The sequence below is a fragment of the Giraffa tippelskirchi genome, chromosome 9, assembly GCF_054371585.1.
Source record: "Giraffa tippelskirchi isolate mGirTip1 chromosome 9, T2T-mGirTip1v1.2.pri, whole genome shotgun sequence".
Taxonomy (NCBI): Eukaryota; Metazoa; Chordata; class Mammalia; order Artiodactyla; family Giraffidae; genus Giraffa; species Giraffa tippelskirchi.
The window spans coordinates 38,977,238-39,003,610 of NC_137283.1; the positions used below are offsets into that span (position 1 = coordinate 38,977,238).

The window sequence follows — 26,373 nt, forward strand, 5'->3', positions numbered from 1 at the left end:
GGCTTTGGAATGCCTGAGCACAGAGCACTCAAATGCAAATCTTTGGTGCCTCTAGGGTAATATTCTACTTTGGAGATCTGACCAGTCTGGAGATCAGATTAGTAGAGAATCCTAAATTTTTAGTAGCATCCCTAACAATTTAAAGAGGTGTTTCTATGGAGAACAATGTTTTCCCAGCTAGAATGGACAGCAGGGTTATAGGGCTATTTCACTGTTCCTAAACTGTAAGACTCTTTCCAATGGCTTAATCTAATGATTTCTCCTATTAATATTTGATCGACATTAATTTGAGTTTTTTTCTTTAGTTTATATGGAGTTTCATTTTTGAAAAGGCTTAAGTAACTTTCTTACTGGCTATTTGAATATCAAGAATTTCATATATACCTTGAAAAGAAGCCTACAAGTGTCCTTGGCTGCCCAGTTGATAAAATGTCTTGGTTAGGAAAACTGTTGGCAATGTGTGAATGAAGGATCCTGTTTTTGGTATCATTTGGGCTAAGCTTGAAAAGAAGTCACACTCTTATTTATTTATTTTTTTCCTGATGGGAGATCAATACTGTCTAGACATGGTCTCATTACAACTTTCCATTGACTAAGGCATACTCAGTCAACAGTGGGGCTGAGATTGCTGTAATCTTTGCTGCTGTTGGGACATTTGTGTTGCCCTCTATTACAGATAACTCCACATTCACTGGCTTCACCTCTGTATTCCATTCCACTCAACTGTGGGGTGATCCTTGAGGATGGGCTGTGCCAACTCATGACATTTTAAAAATTCTGGATCCTGGAAGTCCTGGGAGCTGCTCTCTAGGATTTCCTAGCAGCTTGGTGGTGGTATATAGGACATGTAAGAGGTCTTGGAGCCTTTAAATTCCTTATAGACCCTAAAACACAAAAAGAGAGGGAATAATTCAACTCACATCTCAAGGCCTCAGCCCATCTCTGAAAGCCAGATATCTTCCCTGTCACATGGCCTCCTTGTTAATTTCTGCAGATATCTTTATGTATAGAAATATCACCAGTTATTTTTTGTTTTCTTACAATCAGTAGTCTTCTCACTTATAAGAAATTTTCACTGATTTGAATTTGTTTTTAAATGGAGAAAGTTTATGATTCTCCACCTGGATCAGAACTTAAAAATCTTGTCTTCTTCCTGTTAGACATTCAGACTCCTGGTGGTGCTGCCCTGCATGGAATCTTAAATCGTTCATTTGTGGTTATTTGTTGGCATTTTGCAAGAGAGTGAAGCAATGTCTGAGCCACTAGAGGCCAGAGGTGGCCCATCCTGACCAGATTTCCAATAGTGGAATAAATGTCAGTTATTTATCCAGCCTCTTTACTTTTCAACTGTGGGAAAGATGAGGATAGACATTGAGAAATAATGCTGATTATACAAAGGATTGCTCATGATAAAAGACCTCTTTCTGGGAATGTAAGTGTTCCAGTAAATTAGCATTATTGATCACTCTCTTTCCACATGGTCTACAGATGATCTTAGAATCCTAAAACTATTATTTTCCCCTGTCTGGTGTAATTACCAGAACAAGAAATAATCTAATTAAAAGACTACAAGGATGCCTTCTAATTGTTCTAATAAATTATGTTAATACACAATGCATGCACTTACTTTTCAACAGGAATTATTTTAATAGATTGACAGCTTGTCCTTTACTGCCACAATCTTAACTTTCATTTATCCTAAACAAGACAACTAAAAAAGGATAATTAATCATTCAAAAATCTGTTAGGTCATTGAGAAAATCCAGGGTTCCATGTGGTATTATATGGATGAAGAAATGGGTTTCAGGTTCTCTAGATAAAATAGTGACCAAGAGAGAGATGGGTAAAGTAAAGATCAGTAGAGTCTAAAGTCAAAATCAGAAACAGACTCTTGCAATGAAGGTAATGGACTTTTCATCTTTTTCCTGTATTATTAAGTATAGTGTTGCATGATAATGCAATGCCAACTCATGTAATTGTGTTTGCTTAGTTTTAGGCATTTTGCACAAATCTATTAGACATGATATTGTATATTGCATGTATGAGATGATGCTCTTAGTAAGTAAGTGCTTAGTTGCTCAGTGGTGTCTGACTCTTTGCGACCTGATGGGCTGTATGTAGCCCACCAGGCTCCTCTGTCCATGGAATTTTCCTGGCAAGAATACTAGAATGGGTTCACATTTCCTACTCCAGGGCTTTCAGTAAAGTCATGTCATAAAATGAGCAAAAATTAAGGAGGTCACTTCTGATAGGCTACATGTTTTCTCCAAAAAAAAAACAAAAACAAAAAACAAACAAAAAAAACAGCCTCCTTGCTTATTTGAACATAATTCAGATTAGTTTGTTGCATAACTGTATAAGAAAGGCATCAAGGTAGTATAGAAAAGAATGTCAAGAATGATACAATGGAAATAAAAACCTCTGTTGAGCATGAAGGGAAGCATATAGGTAACTACAGATCAATATGGCCACTTTTCATAGTTCAAAACAGCATATTCCTGGATTGATTTGTGTTTTTTTCCCTTGACGTAACAACCTTTGAAATTTAATTAACAAGCGTACAGGTAGGAAGGAATCTTACATACCCAGATTGAAATGTATTTCCAGAAAGTATGTTGTTGTTCAGTCATTAAGTTGTGTCTGACTCTTTGTGTCCCCTTAGACTGCAGCATACCAGGCTTCCCTGTTCTTCACTGTCTCCCAGAATTTGGTCAGATTCATGTCCATTGAGTCAATGATACCATCCAACCACCTCATCCTGTTACCCGCCTTCTCCTCCTGCCCTCAATCTTTCCTAGCATTAGGGTCTTTTCCAGTGAGTCGGCTCTTCACATCAGGTGGCTGAAGTATTGGAGCTTCAGCCTCAGCCTCAGTCCTTCCAAGGAATATTCAGGGTTGATTTTCTTTAGGATTGACTGGTTTGATCTCCTTGCAGTCCAAGGGACTCTCAAGAGTCTTTTCTAACACCACAGCTCAAAAGCATCAATTCTTTGGTGCTCAGCCTTCTTTATGGTCCAACTCTCACACCTGTACATGACCACTGGAAAAAACCATGGCTTTGACTGGAGGGACATTTCTTGGCAAAGTGATAGCTCTACTTTTTAATATGCTATCTAGGTGTGTCATAGCTTTCCTTCCAAGGAGCAAGCGTCTTTTAATTTCATGGCAGCAGTCACTATCCTCAGTGATTTTGGAGCCAGATAAAATTAAAAGTATCCAGAAATGATACTTTTTCACAAGGTAGGAAGTTTGTGGCACTAATTTTCCATATCTGAAGGTTTAAGCCATTCAAACTGTCAAGTTCATCAAAAAGTATGGAGCTGGAACATATGCAGATTCAAGTTTATACTGGCACCATAAAATAAATGGGAATTAAAACAAAATTATCTTTAATGGCAAAGGAATGCAAACACTTTTCTTCCCATTTAGAGGAGAATTGACCAATAAACGTCGTGATTTCTGGCTTCTTACTTCCTGTCTGTTAGTATTCTAATTCACTTCTTCATTTTTTTTTTTTTTTAATTTCTTTATGTGAACCATTTTTAAAGTCTTTATTGAATTTATTACAATACTGCTTCTGTTTTATGTTTTGCTCCTTTGACCACAAGGCATGTGAGACCTTAACTCCCCAACCAGTGATTAAACCAGCACCCCCTGCATTGGAAGGCAAAGTGTGAAACCATTGGACCACCAGGGAAGTCCAGTGTCTTCATTTTCAGTGGGAAGATTTCATATGTTCTATTTACACTTTTAAAAAGTTGGACAGTTTTTTTCAAGGCCATCAGGCTCTGATGAAGACTGAGAGCTGGAGAGTTCCTAACTGAAGTGTAGAACCCACACCACCAGGACTAAATTAGATTCAGTACCTGGGTGGATCTCATCTTCTTTAACTCCAAGGCAGGGACAATGTCTGCCTCTGAGAGAAAGCATGAATGTGGCCCCCTTTTTTTTTTTTCTCACTTTCTTTTCTTTTACTTTCCTTCCTTTTTTACTTCGAAACTTTCTTTTATTGTGGAAAAATATGAATAATATAAAATATGCCATTTTAGCCATTTTAAAATATAAAATTCAATAATGTTAAACATGGAGGAGAAAATGGCAACTCTATTATTCTCACCTGGGAAATCCCATGGACAGAGGAGCCTGGCAGGCTACGGTCCGTGGGGTTGCAAAGAGTCAGACACAACTGAGCACACATGCAGAGTGTTAAACATGATAATTCTTTTGAATAATTGGACTGAAAAGAAAATGAGGCATTCGATAAGCACCTAGGTTATCACATAGAGATGTTTTATTCTGCTTTTTATTTGTTTCTAACCTGTCTGAAATTATTTATCACCAAAAGTATGATACCCGCCTATATGAACCAGAAAAGAATTCCATCTCAATTCTAGAACAGACTCTAGATGCTCATAGCAGGTGGGGAGGCAGGATGTGGCTGGGCAAAGGGTCAGCATAATAAATGAGTTTGGGGAAAGTGGAAAAGTTCATGTCTCTGAAGATCCCTTGGGCATTTCTAGAGCTCAGAATGTGAGCTTGACACTCTATGGATAAATATGATATTTTGTTCTCAGCTGCTGGCATTGGAAATTTTTTCACTCAGTAAATGATGCAAAATATATGTTAAGTAATGCTAAAGTTTTGACAAAAACTGACCAAAATCAGGGAATTCAAAGCTCCAGGAAAGCTGAAACACTTGCTTAATATGCTACCATCCTGCCATGATCTCATCCCTTACTGCTTCATACGTTGATCACAGAGACACTGAAATCATCCCCCAGTCAGAATGGAGCATGTTTACAGCAAGTTTAGAAGGCAGAGGCTTGGTTGAGTCTTCTATTTTTATTGGCATTTATCGCTTCCTATTGCATATAAACTAAATTTGATGATTATTAAGATAATGTTAATAATACATTGAAAAGTTACCTTTTAAAAGGGTGGAACAGTAGGAATCTCTGCTTTGAATCCTATGTTCACCAGGTTCATCATTTGGCAGCTCCTCATGGAGCATAGGATAAAGTCTAAACTCCTTACTTAGAATGAAAACCACAATCACTATAAACTAACCAAACTGATCACTTGGACCTCAGCCTTGTGTAACTCAATGAAACTATGAACCATGACGTGTAGGGCAACCCAAGATGGACGGGTCATGGTGGAGAGTTCTGACAGAACATGGTCCACTGAAGAAGGGAATGGCAAACAACTTTAATATTCTTGCCTTGAGAACCCCATGAATAGTATGAAAGGCAAAAAGATAATGACACTGAAAGATGAACTCTCCAGGTCGATAGGTGCCTGATATGCTACTGGGGAAGAGTAGAGAAATAACCCCTGAAAGAATGAAGAGACAGAGCCAAAGCAAAAACAACACCCAGTTGTGGGTGTGACTGGTGATAGAAGTAAAGTCTGATGCTGTAAAGAGCAATATTGCATAGGAACCTGGAATGTTAGGTCCATGAATCAAGGCAAGTTGGAAGTGGTCCAACGGGAGATGGCAAGAGTGAACATTGACATTTTAGGAATCAGTGAACTGAAATGGAATGGAATGGGCAAATTTAATTCAGATGACCATTATATCTACTACTGTGGGCAAGAATCCCTTAGAAGAAATGGAGTAGCCATCACAGTTAACAAGAGTCTGAAATGCAGTACATGAGTACAGTCTCAAAAACGACACAATGATCTCTGTTTCTTTCCAAGGCAAACCATTCAATATCACAGTAATCCAAGTCTATGCCCCAATCACTAATGCCAAAGAAGCTGAAGTTGAATGGTTCTATGAAGACCTACAAAGGCCTTCTAGTTCAGTTCAGTTCAGTCGCTCAGTCATGTCCAGCTCTTTGCGACCCCATGAATCGCAGCACGCCAGGCCTCCCTGTCCATCACCAACTCCCGGAGTTTACCCACACCCATGTCCATCGAGTCGGTGATGCCATCCAACCATCTCATCCTCTGTCCTCCCCCTCTCCTCCTGCCTTGAATCCTTCCCAGCATTAGGGTCTTTTCCAATGAGTCAACTCTTCACATGAGGTGGCCAAAGTATTGGAGTTTCAGCTTCAACATCAGTCCTTCCAATGAACACCCAGGACTGATCTCCTTTAGGATGGACTGGTTGGATCTTCTTGCAGTCCAAGGGACTCTCAAGAGTCTTCTCCAACACCACAGATCAAAAGCATCAATTCTTTGGCGCTCAGCTTTCTTCACCGTCCAACTCTTACATCCATACATGACCACTGGAAAAACCATAGCCTTGACTAGACGGACCTTTGTTGGCAAAGTAATGTCTCTGCTTTTAAATATGCTATCTAGATTGGTCATAACCTTCCTTCCAAGGAGTAAGCGTCTTTTAATTTCATGGCTGCAATCACCATCAGCACTGATTTTGGAGCTCAAAAAAATAAACTCTGTCACTGTTTCCACTGTTTCCTCATCTATTTCCATGAAGTGATGGGACCAGATGCCATGATCTTAGTTTTCTGAATGTTGAGCTTTAAGCCAACTTTTTCACTCTCCTCTCTCACTTTCATTAAGAGGCTCTTTAGTTCTTCTTCACTTTCTGCCATAAGTGTGGTGTCATTTGTGTATCTGAGGTTATTGATAATTCTCCTGGCAATCTTGATTCCAACTTGTGCTTCATCCAGCCCAGCATTTCTCATGATGTACTCTGCATATAAGTTAAATAAGCAGGATGACGATATACAACTTTGATGTACTCCTTTCCTGATTTGGAACTGGTCTGTTATTCCATGTCCAGTTCTAACTGTTGCTTCTTGACCTGCATACAGATTTCTTAGGAGGCAGGTAAGGTGGTCTGGTATTCCCATCTCTTGAAGAATTTTCCACAGCTTGTCGTGATTCACACAGTCATAGGCTTCGGCATAGTCAATAGAACAGAAGTAGATGTTTTTGTGCAACTCTCTTGCTTTTTCTATGATGCAACAGATGTTGGTAATTTGATCCCTGGTTCCTCTGTGTTTTCTAAATCCAGCTTGGACATCTGGAAGTTCACAGTTCACGTACTGTTGAAGCCTGGCTTGGATGATTTTGAGCATTACCCTTCTCGAGGGAAAACTAAGTCTTAGACGTTATGTGAAAATTACCTCAAAATGTTTAATGGAGTTAAATATAAAACATGAATGTATAAAACTTTTAGAAGAAGACATAAGAGAAAATCCTTCGGATCTAGGAGTAGGCAAAGAGTTCTTAGACTTGACATTGGAGTACAATTCATAAAAGGAAAAAAAATGATGTATTAGATATCATCTAAATTACAACTTGTGTACTGTAAAAGACCATGGTTGTTGTTGTTGCTGTTCAGTCACTAAGTCATTTCCGACTCTTTGTGGTTCCATGGATGCACCAGGCCTGGCTCCTCTGTCTCCCACTGTCTCCCAGAGTTTGCTCAAATTCATGTCCATTGAGTCGGTGATGCTGTCTAACCATTTCATCCTCTGCTTCCCCATTTTCCTTTTGCCTTCAGTCTTTCCCAGCATCAGGATCTTTCCCAATGAGTCAGCTCTTCACAATAGGTGGCCAAAGTATTCAGTCTCAGAATTGGTCCTTCCAGTGACCATTCAGGGTTGATTTCCTTTAGGATTTACTGACACCTTCCCACCTGGGTGGGATTCATCTTTCAGTGTCGTATCTTTTTGCTTTTTCACATTGTTCATGGGGTTCTCGAAGTAAGAAGGGAACTTACTATAGTATAGTAAGTATACTCACTTACTATACTACTGGAGCGGGTTGCCATCTCCTTCTCCAGTGGACCACATTTTGTCAGAACTCTTCACTATGACCCGTCCATCTTGGGTGGCTCTGCATGGCATGGCTCATAGCTTCATTGAGTTATGTAAGCCCCTTCACCACAACAAGATTATGATCCAGGAAGGGGAAAAGACTCTGATAAGAGGATGGAAAGACATATGCGAAGAACATATCTGACAAAGGACTAGTATCTAAATTATATAAAGACCTCTCAAACTCAACAGTAAAAAAAAAAAAAAAAAGCAATCCAGTTAGAAATCATGAAGAGATATTTCACTAAAGAGGTTTTATAGAAAGCAAGTAAGCACATCAAAATATGTTCAACATTATTAGCCATTAGGGAAATGTAAATCAAAACCACAGTGATATATCACTATATACCTACTTTACTGGCTTTAAAAAAATATTGACAACACTAAATGCTAATGAGGATGCAGAGAAACTGGATTATTCATATACTGCTCCTGAGAATGTGACTTGGTAACAGGACTCTGGAAAATAGTTTCGCAATTTCTTATCAAACTAAATATTCACTTACTATACTCCTGAGCATTTATCCTGAGGAAATGAAAATGTATGTTCACATAAAACTTGTGCATGAATGTTCATAGTAGATTTATTTGCAATAGCCAAAAACTGGAAACAACACAGATGACCTGTATTGGATGAATGGATGAAGAAACAGTAGTATATCCACGCCATGGAGGCACTACTCAGCAATGAGTTATTGATACATGAAACTAACTACTTGGTGCAATCTTCAGGGATTGAGGCTATAGGGAGAAAAGCCAATCCCCAAAGATTACATACTGTATGATTCCATTTATATAACATTCTTCAAATAAGAAAACTATATAAATGAAGAACAGATCTGTGGTTGTCAAGGGTTAACGAAGTGTGAGGTGGGAGGGGAATGGGTGTGGCTATAAAAGGGCAGTATAAGGATGGCTGTGGTGACGAAAATATTCTGTATCTTGACTGTACCCAAGTCAGTATTCTGCTGCTGTACTGTAGATTTGCAAGATGTTACCACTGGGAGAAATTGGGTAAAGGGTACTTCAAATCTCTCTGTAGTTTTTTCTAACAACTTGCATGTAAATCTACAAATACCTCAAAATCAGAAGTTTAATTAAAAAGAGGACTCAGAAAAAGACCCCAGTATGATGACAGTAGCATCTCAAATCAAATCAAATGGTACTCTAAGAACAAATCAAAAGAAGTCAAGTTATAAAGGGAATCTTCCTGACACAGGGAACTGAACCTGCGTCTTCTGCATTGCAGGTGGATTCTTTACCATCTGAGCTACCAGCTGCTGCTGCTAAGTCGCTTCAGTCGTGTCCGACTCTGTGCGACCCCATAGACGACAGCCCATCAGGCTCCCCCGTCCCTGGGATTCTCCGGGCAAGAACACTGGAGTGGGTTGCCATTTCCTTCTTCAATGCATGAAAGTGAAAAGTGAAAGTGAAGTCGCTCAGTCGTGTCCGACTCTTAGCGACCCCATGGACTGCAGCCTATCAGGCTCCTCCATCCATGGGATTTTCCAGGCAAGAGTACTTGAGTGGGGTGCCATTGCCTTCTCCGAGCTACCAGAGAAGCCCATAAATATTAAAACTGGCTAAAACAAACAAACAAGAAAAACACTTTAAATTTCTTTATAGCAGGAAAAAATCACACAAACAAAAAAGAGAAGGCAAATTGTGGGAAGAAAAGTGTAATATACTATGACAGGAAAGGGGTTACTCAAATATAAAAAAGAATGTGTTTCATTGGAAAAATATGCAAAATCAAAAAATAAAAGTTAAAAAAAAATAAAAGGGGGGAACATGTGAACAAAAAGAATTGAGGAGAAGATAACAATGTAATTGTAGAAGCTACCTTAAAAGTTCAGAGACTGATTTAGAAGGGATAAAAAGGTGAAATCTGTACAGATTCCAGAAGGGGTCAGGAATTAGTGGCATTATAAATCTATGAAAGTAGGAGTGCAGGAATGTAAAAAAGAATGTTGAGAAAACAATAAATAACCGTTAGATCCCCAGAGTCGTTAACTAACCTGAATAGCCTGGAAGCTGTCCCTCTTCCCCTCCCTCATGCTGGAGAGGGTAAAGCGCAAGGTCTGTGCTGGGGGTCACTGCGCGTAGGTAAGGACAGAGCTATGAAGATAAAAACGAGGACCAAGTGAAAGTCTGTATAGTGGGGCTTCTGCTCTTTCCCACATGTGGATCCCAGAACAGTGGCACTCAGACAGGAGATTGGAAAACACTTTTCTGGGGACTTTGACCAGCCCAAGAAAAGAGAACTGAAATACCAACCAGGAATCCAGTCACTCTAGTCCTGCGTTGTCCTGCTACAATGGTAGCCACTGGCAGCATGTGGCTGCTGAACATAGAAACATGGTTTGTCTGACTTGAGATGGGTTGTAAATGTACAACATATTAAGAATTTTGAGTACTTCATTTATGCGTGCATGCATGCTGAGTCGCTTCAGTCGTGTCTGACTCTTTGTGACCCTATGGACTGTAGCCCACCAGTCTTCTCTGTCCATGGCATTCTCCAAGCAAGAATACTGGAGTGGGTGGCCATGCCATCCTCCAGGGGATCTTCCCGACCCATGAATATAATCCAAGCCTCTTATGTCTCCTGCATTGTCAAGTGCGTTCTTTACCACTACTGCCACCGGGAAAGCCCTTCTTCACCTATATGTAAATGTAAAATGTCGTGTTAGTTTTTATTTCATGTTGAAATATTTTTATTTATGGGATTAAATAAAGTATATTAGTAAAATAAATTTTTATAAGAGACTGAATTTCTCCCAGATTGAAAGCAGAAAACCAACTTTTATGGAGCTCTGGTGGTTTTATAAGTAAAATGAAAGTAATAAGATATCAACATGAAGGGAGCAATCAGACAGGATACAGAGAATGAAATAAATCTTAGCCATATATGTGTATGTGTATATGTGGTATATGTATGTATCACTCTCTAGCTAGTTCCTATTGATGTCAGATTTTTTTTTTTTTTTCTAATTTTCTGACTGCCAGAAGGCAGTCAGATATGATAATGGAGGCAACATACGATAATGGAAAAAAACTCAGGTTCTGAAGTGACTTTGTGGCCCAGGAAAGCTGCTTCTTCTCTAAGCCATGGATCCTCAGATAACACTGCTTACTTTACAGGCTGTCCTAAGCTTAGAGACAATACTAGAGCTACATGGACTGTAGCCCGCCAGGCTCCTCTGTCTATGGAATTCTCCAAGCAAGAATACTGGAGTGGGTAGCCATTCCCTTCTCCAGGGGATCTTCCCAACCCAAGGATCAAACCACCTGGATGTCTGTATGGATTGTCCTGTTCTCCTGAATTTATCTTGAACTCTGGGTGGGATTAACGTATATTTGGGGAAGTAGCAGAGGTCCTTTGTGTATCCATATGTGTCCTATATGCAATACATCTGATTTTTTGAGGGAGTCGGTCTGTCTGGATTGGAATCCCAGATCTGCAGTTTAGTTACTATGATTTCAGTCAGGTAACTGTTTTTGCCTCTGTTTCCACATCTGCAAAACAGGAATAAAAATAATGGTATTCTTTAGGTCACTGTGATTGCATGATTTAATGTGTGAAAAAGACTCAGTCTCTAACACATAATAAGCCTTGGGTTAATTTTAACTGTCATTATTTTTGGGCTTCCCTGGTGGCTCAGATGGTAAAGAATCCGCCTGCAATGCAGGAGACCCAGGTTTGATCCCTGGCTTGGGAAGATCCCCTGGAGAAGGGAATGGCTATCTATTACAGTATTCTTTCTTAGAGAATTCTATGGACAGAGGAGCCTGGTGGGCTATAGTCCATGTAGCTCTAGTATTGTCTCTAAGCTTTAGGACAGCCTGTAAAGTAAGTAATGTTATCTGAGGATTCATGGCTTAGAGAAGAAGCTCTCTCCTGGGCCACAAAGTCACTTCAGAACCTGAGCTTTTTCTGTTATCATATCTTGCCTTGTAAATTTTAGCAGCTCATTGCCGATAGAAACCTTTTAGACCATCTTAAGAAGTTACTGAACTTTCTGCAGAATGGGTCATTAAAGGCTAGGCTTTGGGGTTGGGGAGTCTTGTGTTCAAATCCTCATTCCACCACTCAGGGCCACAGGGTCCACTTGGACAAGATACTCAGCTCCATGAGAACTTCTCAGGCTGTTATAAGGGCTGCATTAGCTATGTATGGTAGGCCTTTGGCATGCTATATGCTGTGTGATTATTAATTTTTCATGATTATTATTTTCATTATAAATATAATCTAAATCTCAGAGCTAGTTATTCATGGAGATGTAACTGAAACTCTGGTGGGTCTTTTATTCAGCACTCTCTCTTCCCTACTTTGCTATCTAATTGGTTAGTTTTCATTCATCCTTTTAAAATCTACATTTATAAAGTCAGAGCTGTTAGTGAAGATTTTATAAGAATACTTTCCAAGAGTTTTTTTTTTTTTTTTTTTTTTTTGAACTGCCAAGTCCAGAGATTTAGGATGTAGCTTGGTGCTGAAGTAATTGGCTCTCTTAGTCTTGAGTTATAAGAAGTTCCCTTTCAGAGTGTAAGGTTGAGAACCATGAGAGGAACTCTCACATTTTCGTAATTGCTTTAAGGAATAACTTACCTTAAAAAAAAAAAAAAATGTTATTCAGTTACAATTCTTTCCTTCCCTCACCTTGCCGTTTTGAGAATCTCCTCATTATCTATCTCCACCAGCTTGTTTTCTGAATTTCCCCTTTTAACTATTTCCTCAAGTACAATCCCTTAATATTATTTTCTTTTCAACTTATCAACTGGTTAGAAACGTGATATACTTTTTAGTACTGAAGAGTTTCTGAGGAATGTAGAAATGATTCAATCTTAGGAGAATACAGGAATGATTTAATCTTAGGTGAATACAGGAATGATTTAATTTTCTGCCTGTCAAAGAACTGAAGCATTATGAAACTGGCCTTAGCCAGCTGCTTGAAGCAAGCTGTACACTCTTTACTGCTGTTACATCACATCAACAGACAGTTCATGATCAGAGATTAATTCAGAAACTCTCATTAGTATGTCGAGCTAAGAACAGGGATGAGATGTTTTAATACCTCTTGAATGCAACATTTGTGTGTGTGTGTGTGTGTGTGTGTGTGTGTGTGTGTGTGTGTGTGTATGTGAGAATGGGGTGGATTTAGCTATAAATAAGACTGAACTCCACAATGCTCTGATATTGATAAAGTGGGTGTCTTCTAAACTTCTTTTAAATGCATTCCTCCTCTTCCTGGTAGTTAACCAGACAGATTATAGTTTAGTTATCCCAAAGGGGAGTTTTAAATCAAAAGGACTAACAGGTTTTTTGTTTTTTTTTTTTTTTTTTACCCAACATAAGTGAGAGAACATCAGGAAATAGAATTACAAATATATTTCCATTTTGTCATAAAGAAACTTAACATTTTCCCTGTTACCTAGACATCAGTTTAAACTATGACATTTCTCTTGTTTTGACTAGCACTAGAGTAAGAGAGAGAAATGTTCTATTACAGGGACCTTATTGCCTGAAATAAATCTCTCAGGATACTTTAACGTTCTCTTACCATACTCTTTTTGTGGTCTCCATGGTTCTTCTGTTTGGTTATTGAAATGTTTGGCAAGTGACAATCATGCTAAATTTTTCACCTACTTTTTTGAGCTTTCCCTCTCAAACTGAAAATTAGAGGGAAGCAGGCAAGTTTCAGGGCTTCCCTGGTGGCTCAGCTGGTAAAGAATCCACCTGCAGTGCCAGAGACCTGGGTTTGCTCCCTGGGTTGGGAAGATCTCCTGGAGAAGGGGACAGCTACCCGCTCCAGTATTCTGGCCTGGAGAATTCCATGGACTGTATAGTCCATGGGGTCGAAAAGAGTCGGACACGACTGAGCGACTTTCACTTCACTAGGCAAGTTTCAGTCCCTCCCATCCCCCATAATGGAACCCATGTTGAGCCAGGAAAGCTGTGTATTCAACATTGATCCATGCATCAGTCCAAAGTTATTAAGTGCTTTCCATTCAACATCTGTGTGAGGTGCTATGAAAACTGCAAACAGCACCTTGGACAATTCCAGACCTCAAAAACCTCCCCTTATTTTCCTCCTTTAGTTTCCCTTCCTTCCTGTCTTTTAGCCAATTTCCCAAAGAATTTGAGGCTGTTTACTAAATTAGAGGTAGTGTGCAAATAATAAAATAACCATAAGACAGAATTGTGATCATCTTTACTAGTATGAGTCCATGGAATGAAAGAACTAAATTTGGTTGTAGATTTCCTGGTCTCTAAGGCAGAAAGGGAATTACTAATTTACGTAGCCTTCTTTGTCTGACCAGAGAAAGCATCACAGTTTTTCACTCTGGTAGAATTTATTTGGGATCAAAACTGAAGGTGGAATTTACTGGTTTATAAAGTGAACATTGACTTTAGTGCAGTTTTTAAACAAAGGAATAACTATGGGAAGGAAAGATGTAGGGCATGAATTCATATCTGTCTTGCTTACTATTATGTCCCAGGGCTCAGCACAGGTGCCCAGTGCCAGGTAGGTATTGGAGACTGTTGTTATTTTAGTCATTAAGTCATGTCCAACTCTTTGCAAGCCTGAACTGTAGTTCTCCAGGCTCCTCTGTCCGTGGAATTTCCCAGGCAAAATACTGAAGTGGGTAGCTATTTCCTCCTCCAGAGCATCTTTCCAACCCAGGGATTGAAACTGTGTCTCCTGTATTAGCAGGCAGATTCCTTACCCCTGAGCCACCTGGGAAGCCCCAGGTAGTGGAGGTATAGTTCTTCAATTAAAATGGACCCTTCAATGGACAATGTTGCACTGACTTTCAGTAACAATGAAGATACTACTCTGCCCTTGCGTGTTGTATTCTCTCTCCCTAGAAAGCTATACTTCAGTTCTCACATTAAATCCAACTTCGTTTGTTTTAGTATCTCTGAAAAGGATCTGCTTCTTTCCTCTGGAGCTCTTCCCTCAGGTGGAAAATACTTACTCCCTGTGGGACTCTTTGGCTACTGTCTGTTTCCTCTAGTAGGCTCCAGAAGGCATAGATCACATTTGATTTTGGTCACCTTCATACCCCAGCCCGTATCATAGAGTCTGGCACTTACTAGATACTCATTAAATACTTTGTTAAGTGAATGAAAGTCACTAATTACCAAACAGCATGGTAGGTTGTGCTTTTAATGAACTTTCAATGAAGATGAGGGTAATGGATGAAAACGAGAATACTGTTAAATATAATAACGAGGATACTGTTAAACATAATAATAATGACGCTGATGCTTAAAAAAAAAAGGTGATGGTAGCTACTTCTGTTAAATTCTAACCATGTTCCAGGCCCTTTACATAAAATGTATGCCTTATAACTCTATGAGGAAGGCAAAATTATTCTCTGCATTTTACCAATGAGGAAAATGAGCATTAAAGGAGATTGATGACTCCGATAAAGTCATGCACTTAATTGGCTGGTGGAGCCCAGGATTCAAATGAACATTCTTAACCACCATGCAAAATTGTTCTCCCTATGCTATTTTACTAAAGCATCCTCTGGTTTATGATCTGGAGGAACAAATTGATAGTGTCCTCATGTGTCCTGAATAGTGTGATAAGTTACCTTGTGACAACCCAAAGTAGCAATGGTTCTCCATCACTTCATTGTGAGGCCTCCGCAGTGTTTTTAGCCAGGAGCAAAAAAAAAAAAAAAAAAAAAAAAACAATATAAAATCAGGGGTCGTAAGAGTCTTTATTTTCATTTTCAGAGCATTGGAGTGGGATTTTTTCCCCACCAATCTTCTTTGGTGCACCACCCCCTTGGTTGATGTCCTTTGCTGCAGTTCTGTTAATAAGGAGTTATCACATATTTCATTTGTTCATTTGAAAATCCAATGTTTATTGCAGTGCAGAGTGGCCACATTATTATAAGTACTTACTCAAACAAATTAAATGATTCCATGTAGTAGCTCTGCAAAGTCTGATTTCCATGCGTGTAATCATGTTTATCATCACCCAAATTCAAAGGCACAAAATTGCACATTTACACTGGTAACTCTTATAACATTTCCTTTCTACATTGTTTGTTTTATTGTTAGAAACCAACCCAAATCCCTTCTTCATGCAGGATGACACACACAAAAGGATGGCAATATTTAAATATTAGAACTGTGATGGGGCGAAGAAATTGAGGCATGTCCAGCATTGACTTGGTGCCTTCTGCCCTCATGGGTGCATTATGTAGATACAGGGATTGCCACATTTTCCTTTAAGAGTTTAGCTAACTGATTCTTCAAGAACTTAAGGTCTCTCATGGAAGTGTACATAGAAGGCATTTTTCAATACAGTATTGGCCCAGGAGGAAGCATTGGATCTTTTGGGGCTTTCACTTCATGATTACTGAACTTTCCTGCAAGTTTTTTCCCTCCAGGAAGACAAGGAACGTTCTTTGCAATTCTTGGCTCTTTCAAGAATGACCTCCTCGCCTCAAAGAGGGTCTTTCGGTATTACTGGTAGAAATGAATTATCTTAAAGCTAACTTTTATTTTAAAGCGAAAATTCTGTTTTGGAGGGGAGAGAATTTAATCTCAAGCCCTAAAACGTATAAGGTTAATGGCAAACTCACTTCAAGGAGAGAAATATAAAAAACAAAATTGCTCAGTCGGCTGAAGAACTAATCAAGCATATTGTTCCCTTGATGCTATAAAATTACAGCAAACCTTTTAGAAAGGCTGAAAAGATGTCCATGGTGTGGTCTCAGTTTACTTGGTCTGTAAATGCGTGTTCCCTCTTCCCAGAGGTGCTGGTCTGTGCTGAAGGGGGTCTCCTGGCTAAGGGCTGGCTGTCTTTCCAAATGACAGATGGTTCCCTCTGCTGGCTGAACTTAAATTCAGTCCTCGGAGCTGAGCCAACCAGGGAGGAGTCACCATCCTTCTCACTGGTAATGAAACCAGTTTTGCGTTTCATCCTTAAGGAGACCAACCACCTGAGGCCAGCTTGAGTGTGATGGGCTTCTTCCTCCCTGCCTGCTTCTCCCCTCCCTCCTTCCTTCCCTCCCTTCCGTTCTTCCTCCCTCCCTTTCCCTTTACTTCCTTTATTTCGAGAAAAACTTAAAGATACAGACAAGCCCAAAAGGTAGTGTAATAAGCATCTGTATTTCTACTATCTAAAAAGGAGCATCTGTTTATGTTTAGTCAGATTTACTTCCAGTTTGTGTCTTTTTAAAGCAATTATTGATGAAACCAAATTCCCTGTTAACTACCACATCTGGCTTTCCTTCCACTCTTTACTCTCTCAGCTGTCTACCAAAAGTTCCCTACCATAAATTTAGGATGTATTTAACTAGAGTATTGTTTATATTTTTTATGCACACGCATATATATACCAACAACCAATATATACTATTTTGTTTGAATATTTAATGTTTAAATCTTTCCTTGTTGCTTTTTTCACATCATAGTATTTACAAAAATTAGCTGCATTGATGCCATAAAAATCAATTGATCAATTTTAACAGCTCCAGAATATTCCATCCTATACATATAGTGCATTTTATTGACCTATACCGTTTCCAGTGCAACTTTTAGATCATTTCCAAAGTTTGCTGTACAAAAACAAAAACACTTCAATATTACTTTAGTATGTGTCTTCTTGTGTCCGTGTTGCTTGAGTCCAGTATTACTTGTAGGAAGAATCAGTATACCATAGGATATTTGTGGTATTACTTTTGATAAATATAATGAAATTGTTCACCAGAAAGATATACCAGTTCATGATTTGGCCAGAGGTAAACTAGAGTATTATGCTGTTTTTTTCCCTACATCTTAGACAACACTGAATTTTGTCTACCTTTTCCATGTTTACTACTCTAACAAAATAAAAATGGAATTCCATTAATATAATATGCATTTTACTCTAGTGATTCTGGGCTTTTTTTTAATGTTCATTGTTCATTGAGATTTCCTCTTTGAACAACCATTTTTTCCTATATGTTTGTTCATCTTTTTTCTTGATTTTAGTAGTTCCTTATATGTTTTGGTTACTTATTCTCTGTCTGTTTCATGTTCTTCGTTGTTCAGTCGCTAAGTTGTATCTGACTCTTTGCAACCCTATAAACTGCAGCACGCCAGGCTTCCCTGTTCTTCACTGTCTCCCAGAATTTGCTCAAAATCATGTCCATTGAGTCAGTGATACCATCCAAATACCTAATCCTCTGTCTCCCTCTTCTCCTTCTGCCCTCAATCTTTCCCAGCACTAGGGTCTTTTCCAGTGAGTCAGCTCTTTGCATCAGGTGGCCAAATATTGGATCTTTAGCTTCAGCATCAGTCCTTCCAATGAATATTCAGAGTTGATTTCCTTTAGAATTGACTGATGTGATTTCCTTGCTGTCCAAGGGACTCTCAAGAGTCTTCTGTAGCACCACAGTATGAAAGCATCAGTTCTTGGCATTCACTCTTCTTTATGGTCCCACTCTCAAATCTGTCCATGACTACTGGAAAAACTATAGCTTTAACTATATGGACTTTGGTCAGTAAAGTGATGTCTCTTCTTTTTAATACTCTGTCTAGGTTAATCATAACTTTTCTTCCAAGGAGCAAGCATCTTTTAACTTCGTGGCTGTAGTCACTGTCCACAGTGATTTTGGAGCTCAAGAAAATAAAGTCAGTCACTGTTTCCACTTTTTCCCATTTATTTGCCATGAAGTGATGGGACTGGATGCCATGATCTTTGTTTTTTGAATGTTGAATTTTAAGCTGGCTTTTTCACTCTTCTCTTTCACTTTCATTAAGAGGCTCTTTAGTTCCTCTTCACTTTCTGCCTTTAAAATGGTATCATCTGCATATCTGAGATTGTTGATATTTCTCCTGGCAGTCTTGATTCCAGCTTGTGCTTCATCCAGCCCAGTGTTTCTCATGATGTACTCTGCATATAAGTTAAATAAGCAGGGTGACAGTATACAGCCTTGATGTACTCCTTTCCCGATTTTGAACCAGTCCGTTGTTCCATGTTCCATGAACAGTTCTAAGTGTTGCTTCTTGACCTGCATATAGGTCCCTAACATGTGCCAGGAAATTGTGCTTGTTTTATCCTAATTAAAAAAAAAATATATTATCTTTATAAATACACCCTTCATGTATATATTATTATGCCCATTTGACAGAAGTGAAAAATGAAGCTTAATGGAGTTCAGCAGCTATGTAAGACACAGAGATAGTGAAATGCATTACTAGAATTCAAACTCAGGCCACTAGGACCACAGAATTCAAACTCAGGCCACTAGGACCACAAACCCTTGTTCCTTCTGTTGTCAGATTCCTTCTGATTTTCATGGACACTAGGGTTTCAAAAGAAAGTAGGTAAACTGACCCACAAAGTACCCTTCAGATAGGCCAGATGATTTGGCATAGACCACCACAAAACCAGAGAGGTACTCTTGCTGCCAGGTTGGCAAGTTGGCTTCATCTTTGTGCAAAATAGAAAACCCCAATGACAGTACTGGCTGACTATGAAGAGGGTCAAATAACAATGCAGCTAGAACAGTCCAGGACTAGAAGTGGAAGATGGAATTTCAGAGCACTGTTCTGCCTCTTCCTTTATGTGATCTTGTAGGAATCAGTGCAGACCAATGACAATACTTAGACATTACACATGTGCCTTTATTCTACCCTTTCAACAGTACCAATGCAGTCCTGTTTGCTCAGTATTCATGCTGAATGTCCCTAATGAAGCTCTACCCATAAGCTATCTGGATCACTGCAGAAATGATCATCTGAATTTCTCTTTTCTGATGTAGATATTCCAGGACTGCCAGCCTGCCAACAGCCTCTGCAGAAACTCCGCGCACCCTTCTGTTGAGCGCTCTGAGAAAGTAACTGTCTTCGGGCAGGTAGTGTTTACTTAATTTAAGATTTTTTTCATAGAATTAGGTATACCTGACTTACTATGGACATCTGTATCATAGCATTAAGATTCCTATGTACACATAAAATAGAACTCTTAAAATGGTAGAATTTCAGGGCTCGATTTCCTTAGAGAATTTACCCTCTCCTGACTTCTATTTGTAGCTGCCATTTAAAACTCTGGGTATAAATATTATGTCAGTTAAATAAGGAGTGATGACTTTACTTTTTGAAGAAAGCATTACCTTCCCTTTTATGAAATGTAGTATAACTGTTGCCTGATTGACATCTATTATATTATTCTCCCCCCACCAGACAGTTACACATATTTAATAATTTTTATGTGTAAAAAGTAAGGTTAAGCAATTATATAGACGAGTTGTTAGGCTTTGCATGGTTTTGAGAATGATTCTGGAGATGAGATGGCATTAGTAGTAGCAGGAGGTCACATCTGACATGAAATGTACCTCCTAAAATGGCAAGGGATTGTTCTTGGTCAGAGGAAGTTCTAGTGGCATTTGCTGGGACAGTGAAGAATATATCTTATAAAAAAGATTTGAGGATAGGACAAAGTAATTACTCATCTTTGTACATATTTGAATGTTTTCACTGGATATGTTTAATATGCATTTTTAAAAATAGCAATAAAGGACTGGAAATATGTGAATATGGGCAATATTTCCCCGGCATGATATCAGTGGGCAGTGTTCATTTAAACCCTTCCTGGAACTCATGTGTGCATAACCCTCTCCTCTTCTCTCACTCCTTCTCATCTTTATTCCACTCACAGTATCTCCCCATTCCAAAGTCTCAGCTAACAATTTTGCATGTGTAATAAATATAAATATTAAACAGCCCCATGTGTCACAACACAAACATTTAGTATGCTTTCAGCCAAGACCCAGTCTCCTGTTTCCATTTTACATTGTCTGCCTTCTATTCTCTCATATTCCACAGGTGTTTAAAACTCATAGAATTATGCAAAGTTTACAAAATTGGGCAAGACTGTCCCTCAAATGTGTAGGGTTGTGACACATTGCTGTGTTTTCTATAAATACTCACCAAATGCAAATTATGGAGGGATGAGTCAGCCATCTTCACTTCTTGATGGGCCTGACTTCTTTCTGGTGAATCACCTTCCTGTCTAGAGGGTTTTTCCGGAAGATGTAGAAGGCTTAAGGATGGTAAATGAAATGACCTGAAATGGAACCCTGGTGTGAGCTTTGCACGGAATTGTTTGATCCTTGTGTTATGGGTCTGCTTAGTGTGTTTGAGCCCTGAAGCAAAGCTCTTTTTAACATGAAAGCTGTCAATATGAAATATATAGATCTAAAAGAGGAGTATTTTAATATTAATTATTAGCAGAAGGAGGAATTGCAGACTATAACTTTGACTTTTAAGATCTCCACCTATTTCTCTTTGCTTGGAAAGACTTCTCTTTTCTCTCTGCATAGTAAAAGGCATGCGCTTCATGATTCTGAAGACCTATACATTGCTGTTTCTTTTCTTTAAACAGACTGACAGGTTTCTGCCATTTGCTGTGTGATCTCAGTTAACTCACTTAACCTCTCTGAACTCCAGTAACTTCCTCCACAATATGGGGCTAATTATAGGAACTACCTCACAGACTGCTTATGAAGGATTAAATGGCAATTATTATAAAGTGATAAGCAAGATGCTTGGCATACAGAAGCTCTTAAGAGATGGTTCAGTTCAGTTCAGTTCAGTCGCTCAGTCGTGTCCGACTCTTTGCGACCCCATGAATTGCAGCACGCCAGGCCTCTCTGTCCATCACCAACTCCATGGTAAGGACTATTAAAAGAAGGAAATGTGCACCTACTGATTCTGTATCACTGTTTAAGGATATTATTTTCAATATTCTGTTTCTCATAGGATATTACCTATTGCAATTTTCAATGAGGCAAGATATAGAGATGTCTGAGATCAAAAAACTAAGGTAAAATAAATAACCTGGCAAAGTACCATGTAGATAATCTCTGGTAGTCATGAACCTGTATAAGCCTCATTGCTTTGAGATTAAACGCTGCCAGTGTTAGAGCCAGATCTGATTGATGTTTTATCATTTTATCATTTAACTTTATGCTGTACTTTCATTCCACATCTTTTCATATACTTGGCAGGATGATCAAGGAAGCTCTGACTTCTGTTTCTACCTAAAACCAAAACCAAATACCACTAGGTGAGGTAATGAATGAAGGTTAAATATTTTGAGGAGAGGAACTGGGAGGTGCAAGAGTATTTCCTAAATGTTTTTCGCTTGTTTCCACTTCTAGTATGTCTAAGTATGTGCTACTGAATCTGGTGTTTTCACATATATAAACTGTAAAGTATGGGAGAAAAACTACCTGACAACCCTAGAGAGTGAAAATAAGTCGGTAGATTCTGAAAGGGACTTCAGATTCAAAACTTAGAAGCAGGCTCAGTGCAGAGTGATTTCCCCATTTTATGGCTTTTCGACTGAGGGGCATGCATGGTGAGGTTAATGTCACTTCGGGTGACTAACTCCAGTAAAAAAACCACAGTCTTTTTGGGTTGAAGACCCAAGAAATAGGGTTCAGTGCAACAACAGCCCCTGGAAAATGAAGCTAGAATTCTGTTTTTAAATTAATAATTTTATTTATTTATTTTTGGCTGTGCTGGGTCTTTGTTGTTGCAGAGCTTCTCTAGTTGCAGCAAGCGGTGGCCACTCTTTGTTGTGGTGTAGGAGCTTCTCATTGAGATGGCTGCTCTTGTTGTAGAGCACAGGCTCTAGGACACATGAGCTTCAGTAGCTTCAACACATGAGCCCAGCATTTCAGCTACCAGGCTCTAGAACACGCAATAGTTGAGGGTCGTGTGCTTAGTTCCTCTGTGGCATGTGGGATCTTCCTGAACCAGAGATTGAACCTGTGTCTCCTGTATTGGCAGGTGGATTCTTTACCACTGAGCCACCAGGGAAGCCCTTAAGCTAGGATTCTGGAAAGCAGAAAGGCAGACGGGGGAAGCTCCCAATTCAGTGTATAAATACAACTCAAAATTTTGACTGACTCCTGAATCATGAATGTGTAGAGCAGACACAAGCTAGCACAGCTGAAGATGAAAGAACTGAACTGGGGTTTGAGCTGCCACCCAAGAGATAGTTTTCACCTTGTGTATAATTGCCGGGAGCCAGCTCATGAGATTCCCACCCATGACGGAGTCATGAGGTAAAGGGCTGATTGAGCACGGCTTCTCAGCCCTCAGGAATTCTCGGAAGGCTGTCTCAGCACTCACCTTAAAGATGATATCTGTCTTTCTGATGTTTGCTACAATAAACCTCTTCTTATTTTCTGTGACTTAGAAAAAAGGCTTTTCCTGATTCTCTTCTAAAATAGATCAATCTGAAATCTCAATCAACAAGGCCCCTGAATGGTAGCACCCTAAATAAAATTATCTGGGATATAAAATATGCTAATCTAAATTCCTCTTGCTAGCATATTGGTTTGTTTAATAAATGTTTTTGTGCCTTTGGAGCTAATGTGCTTGACTGCCCCTTAACAATAGAACAGCATTGAGAGCCTCCACACAGAAAGCCCCAATGGGCACAGAGCCCTTTGTAGGAAAGAAAGGCTTGTTAGAAAATATAAGAAATGTTGCTTTATAAAACTGTAACTTAGTCTATACTTACTCATTATGCCTTTTCTACTCTTAAAGTATTTAGCCTATATAATGAAAACATAACAATTAGAGATTTGTATAAATAAAAGTTTAGCTTTAATACAAATAATAAGACAATTGTTAATTCAGCTGGTGATTTTGCTAAGAACTGACCTTTGTGCTATATTGTTTCAGCTTGCTGTACTATGATTTTATGGAACCACATTGTTTTCTGTTAAGCTCAAGGCATAGAGTAAATTACCGAAAACAGGTTTTACCTTGAAACTTTCTATTAATGAATTCTTTCCTGCTGTGCCTGATACAAAAGTGTCCTGGCTGATCAACCCTTATCAATAAAAGAGTCACAAGATGTTAGCAGGCCTCTGGGCCAGAAGATGATGTAAACAATTTTAAACCTTTTATAACTTAGAAACACAAACAGTGTTCTGGTTCCGATACGGATCAAAAACTGCTGATCCATCGAGCTGATCTGGCATGACTCTATACTTTACATTTGTTTCTATGTACCACTAAAAATATAAAAGCTGTCTTAAAAACAATAAAGTCAGAAGACACTTGGAAACACCACGACTCGCTGTGTCTTCTCATTCGTATCGCCGATGCCGTCCATCCTGAGGGAACCCTGACCTGCTGGAGCTGGACTCTGGCATATAATCAAATTAATTGCCTGCTAAAACAAATAAGTCAGTACTCTTCACAGAATTCTAACAGATTTTAGAGTCTTTGCTCCATAATATTTGCGTCATACATTCACATAATAGAATCTCAAATTACATAAGTATGAAAAACCAAGAAAATGTGACCCCTTCTGAAGAGAAAAGTCTAATTCCAAGATGACCCAAAGGTGGGAATTAGCAAAGATTTTAAAACAGCTATTATAACCATACTCAATGAGGCTAGAAAGATACACTCACAATGAGTAAAAATATAGTAAATGGAAACTATAAAAAGGAAACAAATGGAGATTCCAGACCTGAAAATATAATATTTGAAATAACAATTCACTGAGCTTTACATCCATTGGAAATAATAGAAGGTGTCAGTGAACCTAAAGATAGAACAGAAGCAAATTTCATTCTTAAGAACAGAAAGAAAAGAGTTTTTTATTTTTTTAATTGTTGGCCATACTCCACTGCATGTGAGAACTTAGTTCCCTGACTAGGGCTTGAACCCACATCGCCTGCACTAGAAGGCAGAGTTTTAACCGCTGAGCCACTGGGTAAGTCCCAGAAGAAAGATTTAAAAAACTAAGCAATAACAAATAGAGCCTCAGAGATCTATGTAACATAAGTAAAAATGTCTAACATATGTGTAATGCTAAAGGAAGAAGACAAGAAAGAGAAAGGAAAATATTTGAAGAAATAATGGCCAATTTTTTTTTTTTTTTAATTTGATGAAATGCATACATTGACAGATCCAGAAACTCAGTGAACTTCAAACAGGATTAATTTGAAGAAAACTGTACCTATGAACATCATATTCTAACTGTTGGACACCAACAGTAAAGAGAAAATTTTGATAGTGGCCAGAGAATATGGCAGGTTACCTTCCAGGACACTGTACTTTAAATTAGCACTGCCTTCTCATCAGTAACTACAGAGTCTAGGAAAAGTAAAAAGATATTTTTAAAGTACAGAGAAGGAAAAAGAAAAACCCTGTTAACCCAGAAATCTATGTATAGTGAAAATATCCTTTGAGAATGAAGGCAAATTAAAGACATTTTCAGATAAAACTAAACTAAGATAATTCATTGCCAGCAGACCTACAACACAAGAAATGCTAAAGGAAGTTATTCAAGCTGAAGTGAGATAACACCAGATGGAATCTTAAATCTTCAAGAATGAATCAAGAATGTCAGAAATTGTAAATATGAAAGAGTATTTTTTTTTATCTCAGTATCTTTGAAATACACAAAAAATTTAAAAGCCAAATGATAACATCTCCTTGTGATACTTATAATGTACTATGTGTAGATATCATATGTAAGACAATTATAGCATAAATAACGAGGGGGGTACACAGTAAATGGACTTATATAATTGTATAGTTTTCAATTTTATATGCGGTGGTACTGAAATGAACTCTTAAGTAGACTGTGAAAGGTCAAGAATGTGTATATATATATATATTTTTTTAAATTTATTTATTTATCTGTTTTTTTACTTTACAATATTGTATTGGTTTTGCCATACATTGACATGAATCCACCATGGGTGTACATGTGTTCCCCTTCCAGAAACCCCTTCCCATCCCATCGCTCTGGGTTACCCCAGTGCACCAGCCCTAAGAACCCTGTATCATGCATCGAACCTGTACTGACGATTTGTTTCACATATGATAATTTACATGCTTCAATGCCATTCTTCCATATCATCCCATCCTTGCCCTCTCCCATAGAGTCCAAAATACAGTTCTATACATCTGTGTCTCTTTTGCTGTCTCGCATACAGGGTTATCTTTACTGATTTACTAAATTCCATATATATGCGTTAGTATACTGTATTGGTGTTTTTCTTTCTGGCTTACTTCACTCTGTATAATAGGCTCCAGTTTCATCCACCTCATTAGAACTGATTCGAATGTATTTTTAATGGCTGAGTAATATTCCATTGTGTATATGTACCACAGCTTCCTTATCCATTCATCTGCTGATGGACATCTAGGTTGCTTCCATGTCCTGGCTATTATAAACAGTGCTGTGATGAACATTGCGGTGTATATTTTAATGCTTAGAACAATAACTGAAAATCCAATAGATAAGGTAGAATCCTAAGCACTTTAAAAATGATCCCAAAAGAATGCAGGAAAGATTGAACAGAGAACACGAAGCAGAAGAGGCAAAAGGTAACACAATGAAATTGTAGCTCTAAGTACAACCATATCATGTTAATCATATTTATTTATATTGAATGATGTTATTGTTCTGTTGCTCAGTTGTGTCAGACTCTTTGTAACACCATGGACTGCAGCATGCCAGGCTTCATATTAAATGTTAATGTTGTGCACTGGCTTTTGGAACTCAAATAAAGGCCATTTCAT

General features: G+C 38.6%; 1 protein-coding gene across 18 annotated transcripts in view; it reads left to right on the forward strand.

The window, feature by feature from the left end:
- FHIT (fragile histidine triad diadenosine triphosphatase) overlaps positions 1–26,373 on the forward strand; it is a 1,651,033-nt gene that overhangs the window by 554,153 nt on the left and 1,070,507 nt on the right. For 15 of the 18 annotated variants that reach the window (XR_014063952.1, XM_081524685.1, XM_081524680.1 and 12 more), the window contains one exon: positions 19,572–19,664. The exons of 2 other annotated variants lie outside the window; for them this stretch is intronic. The gene's annotated coding sequence lies outside the window, so the exon portion shown is untranslated. Of the gene's footprint in view, positions 1–9,047; positions 9,183–19,571; positions 19,665–26,373 lie in introns of those variants that run through there. One more of the 18 variants, XM_081524687.1, reaches the window with a different exon arrangement.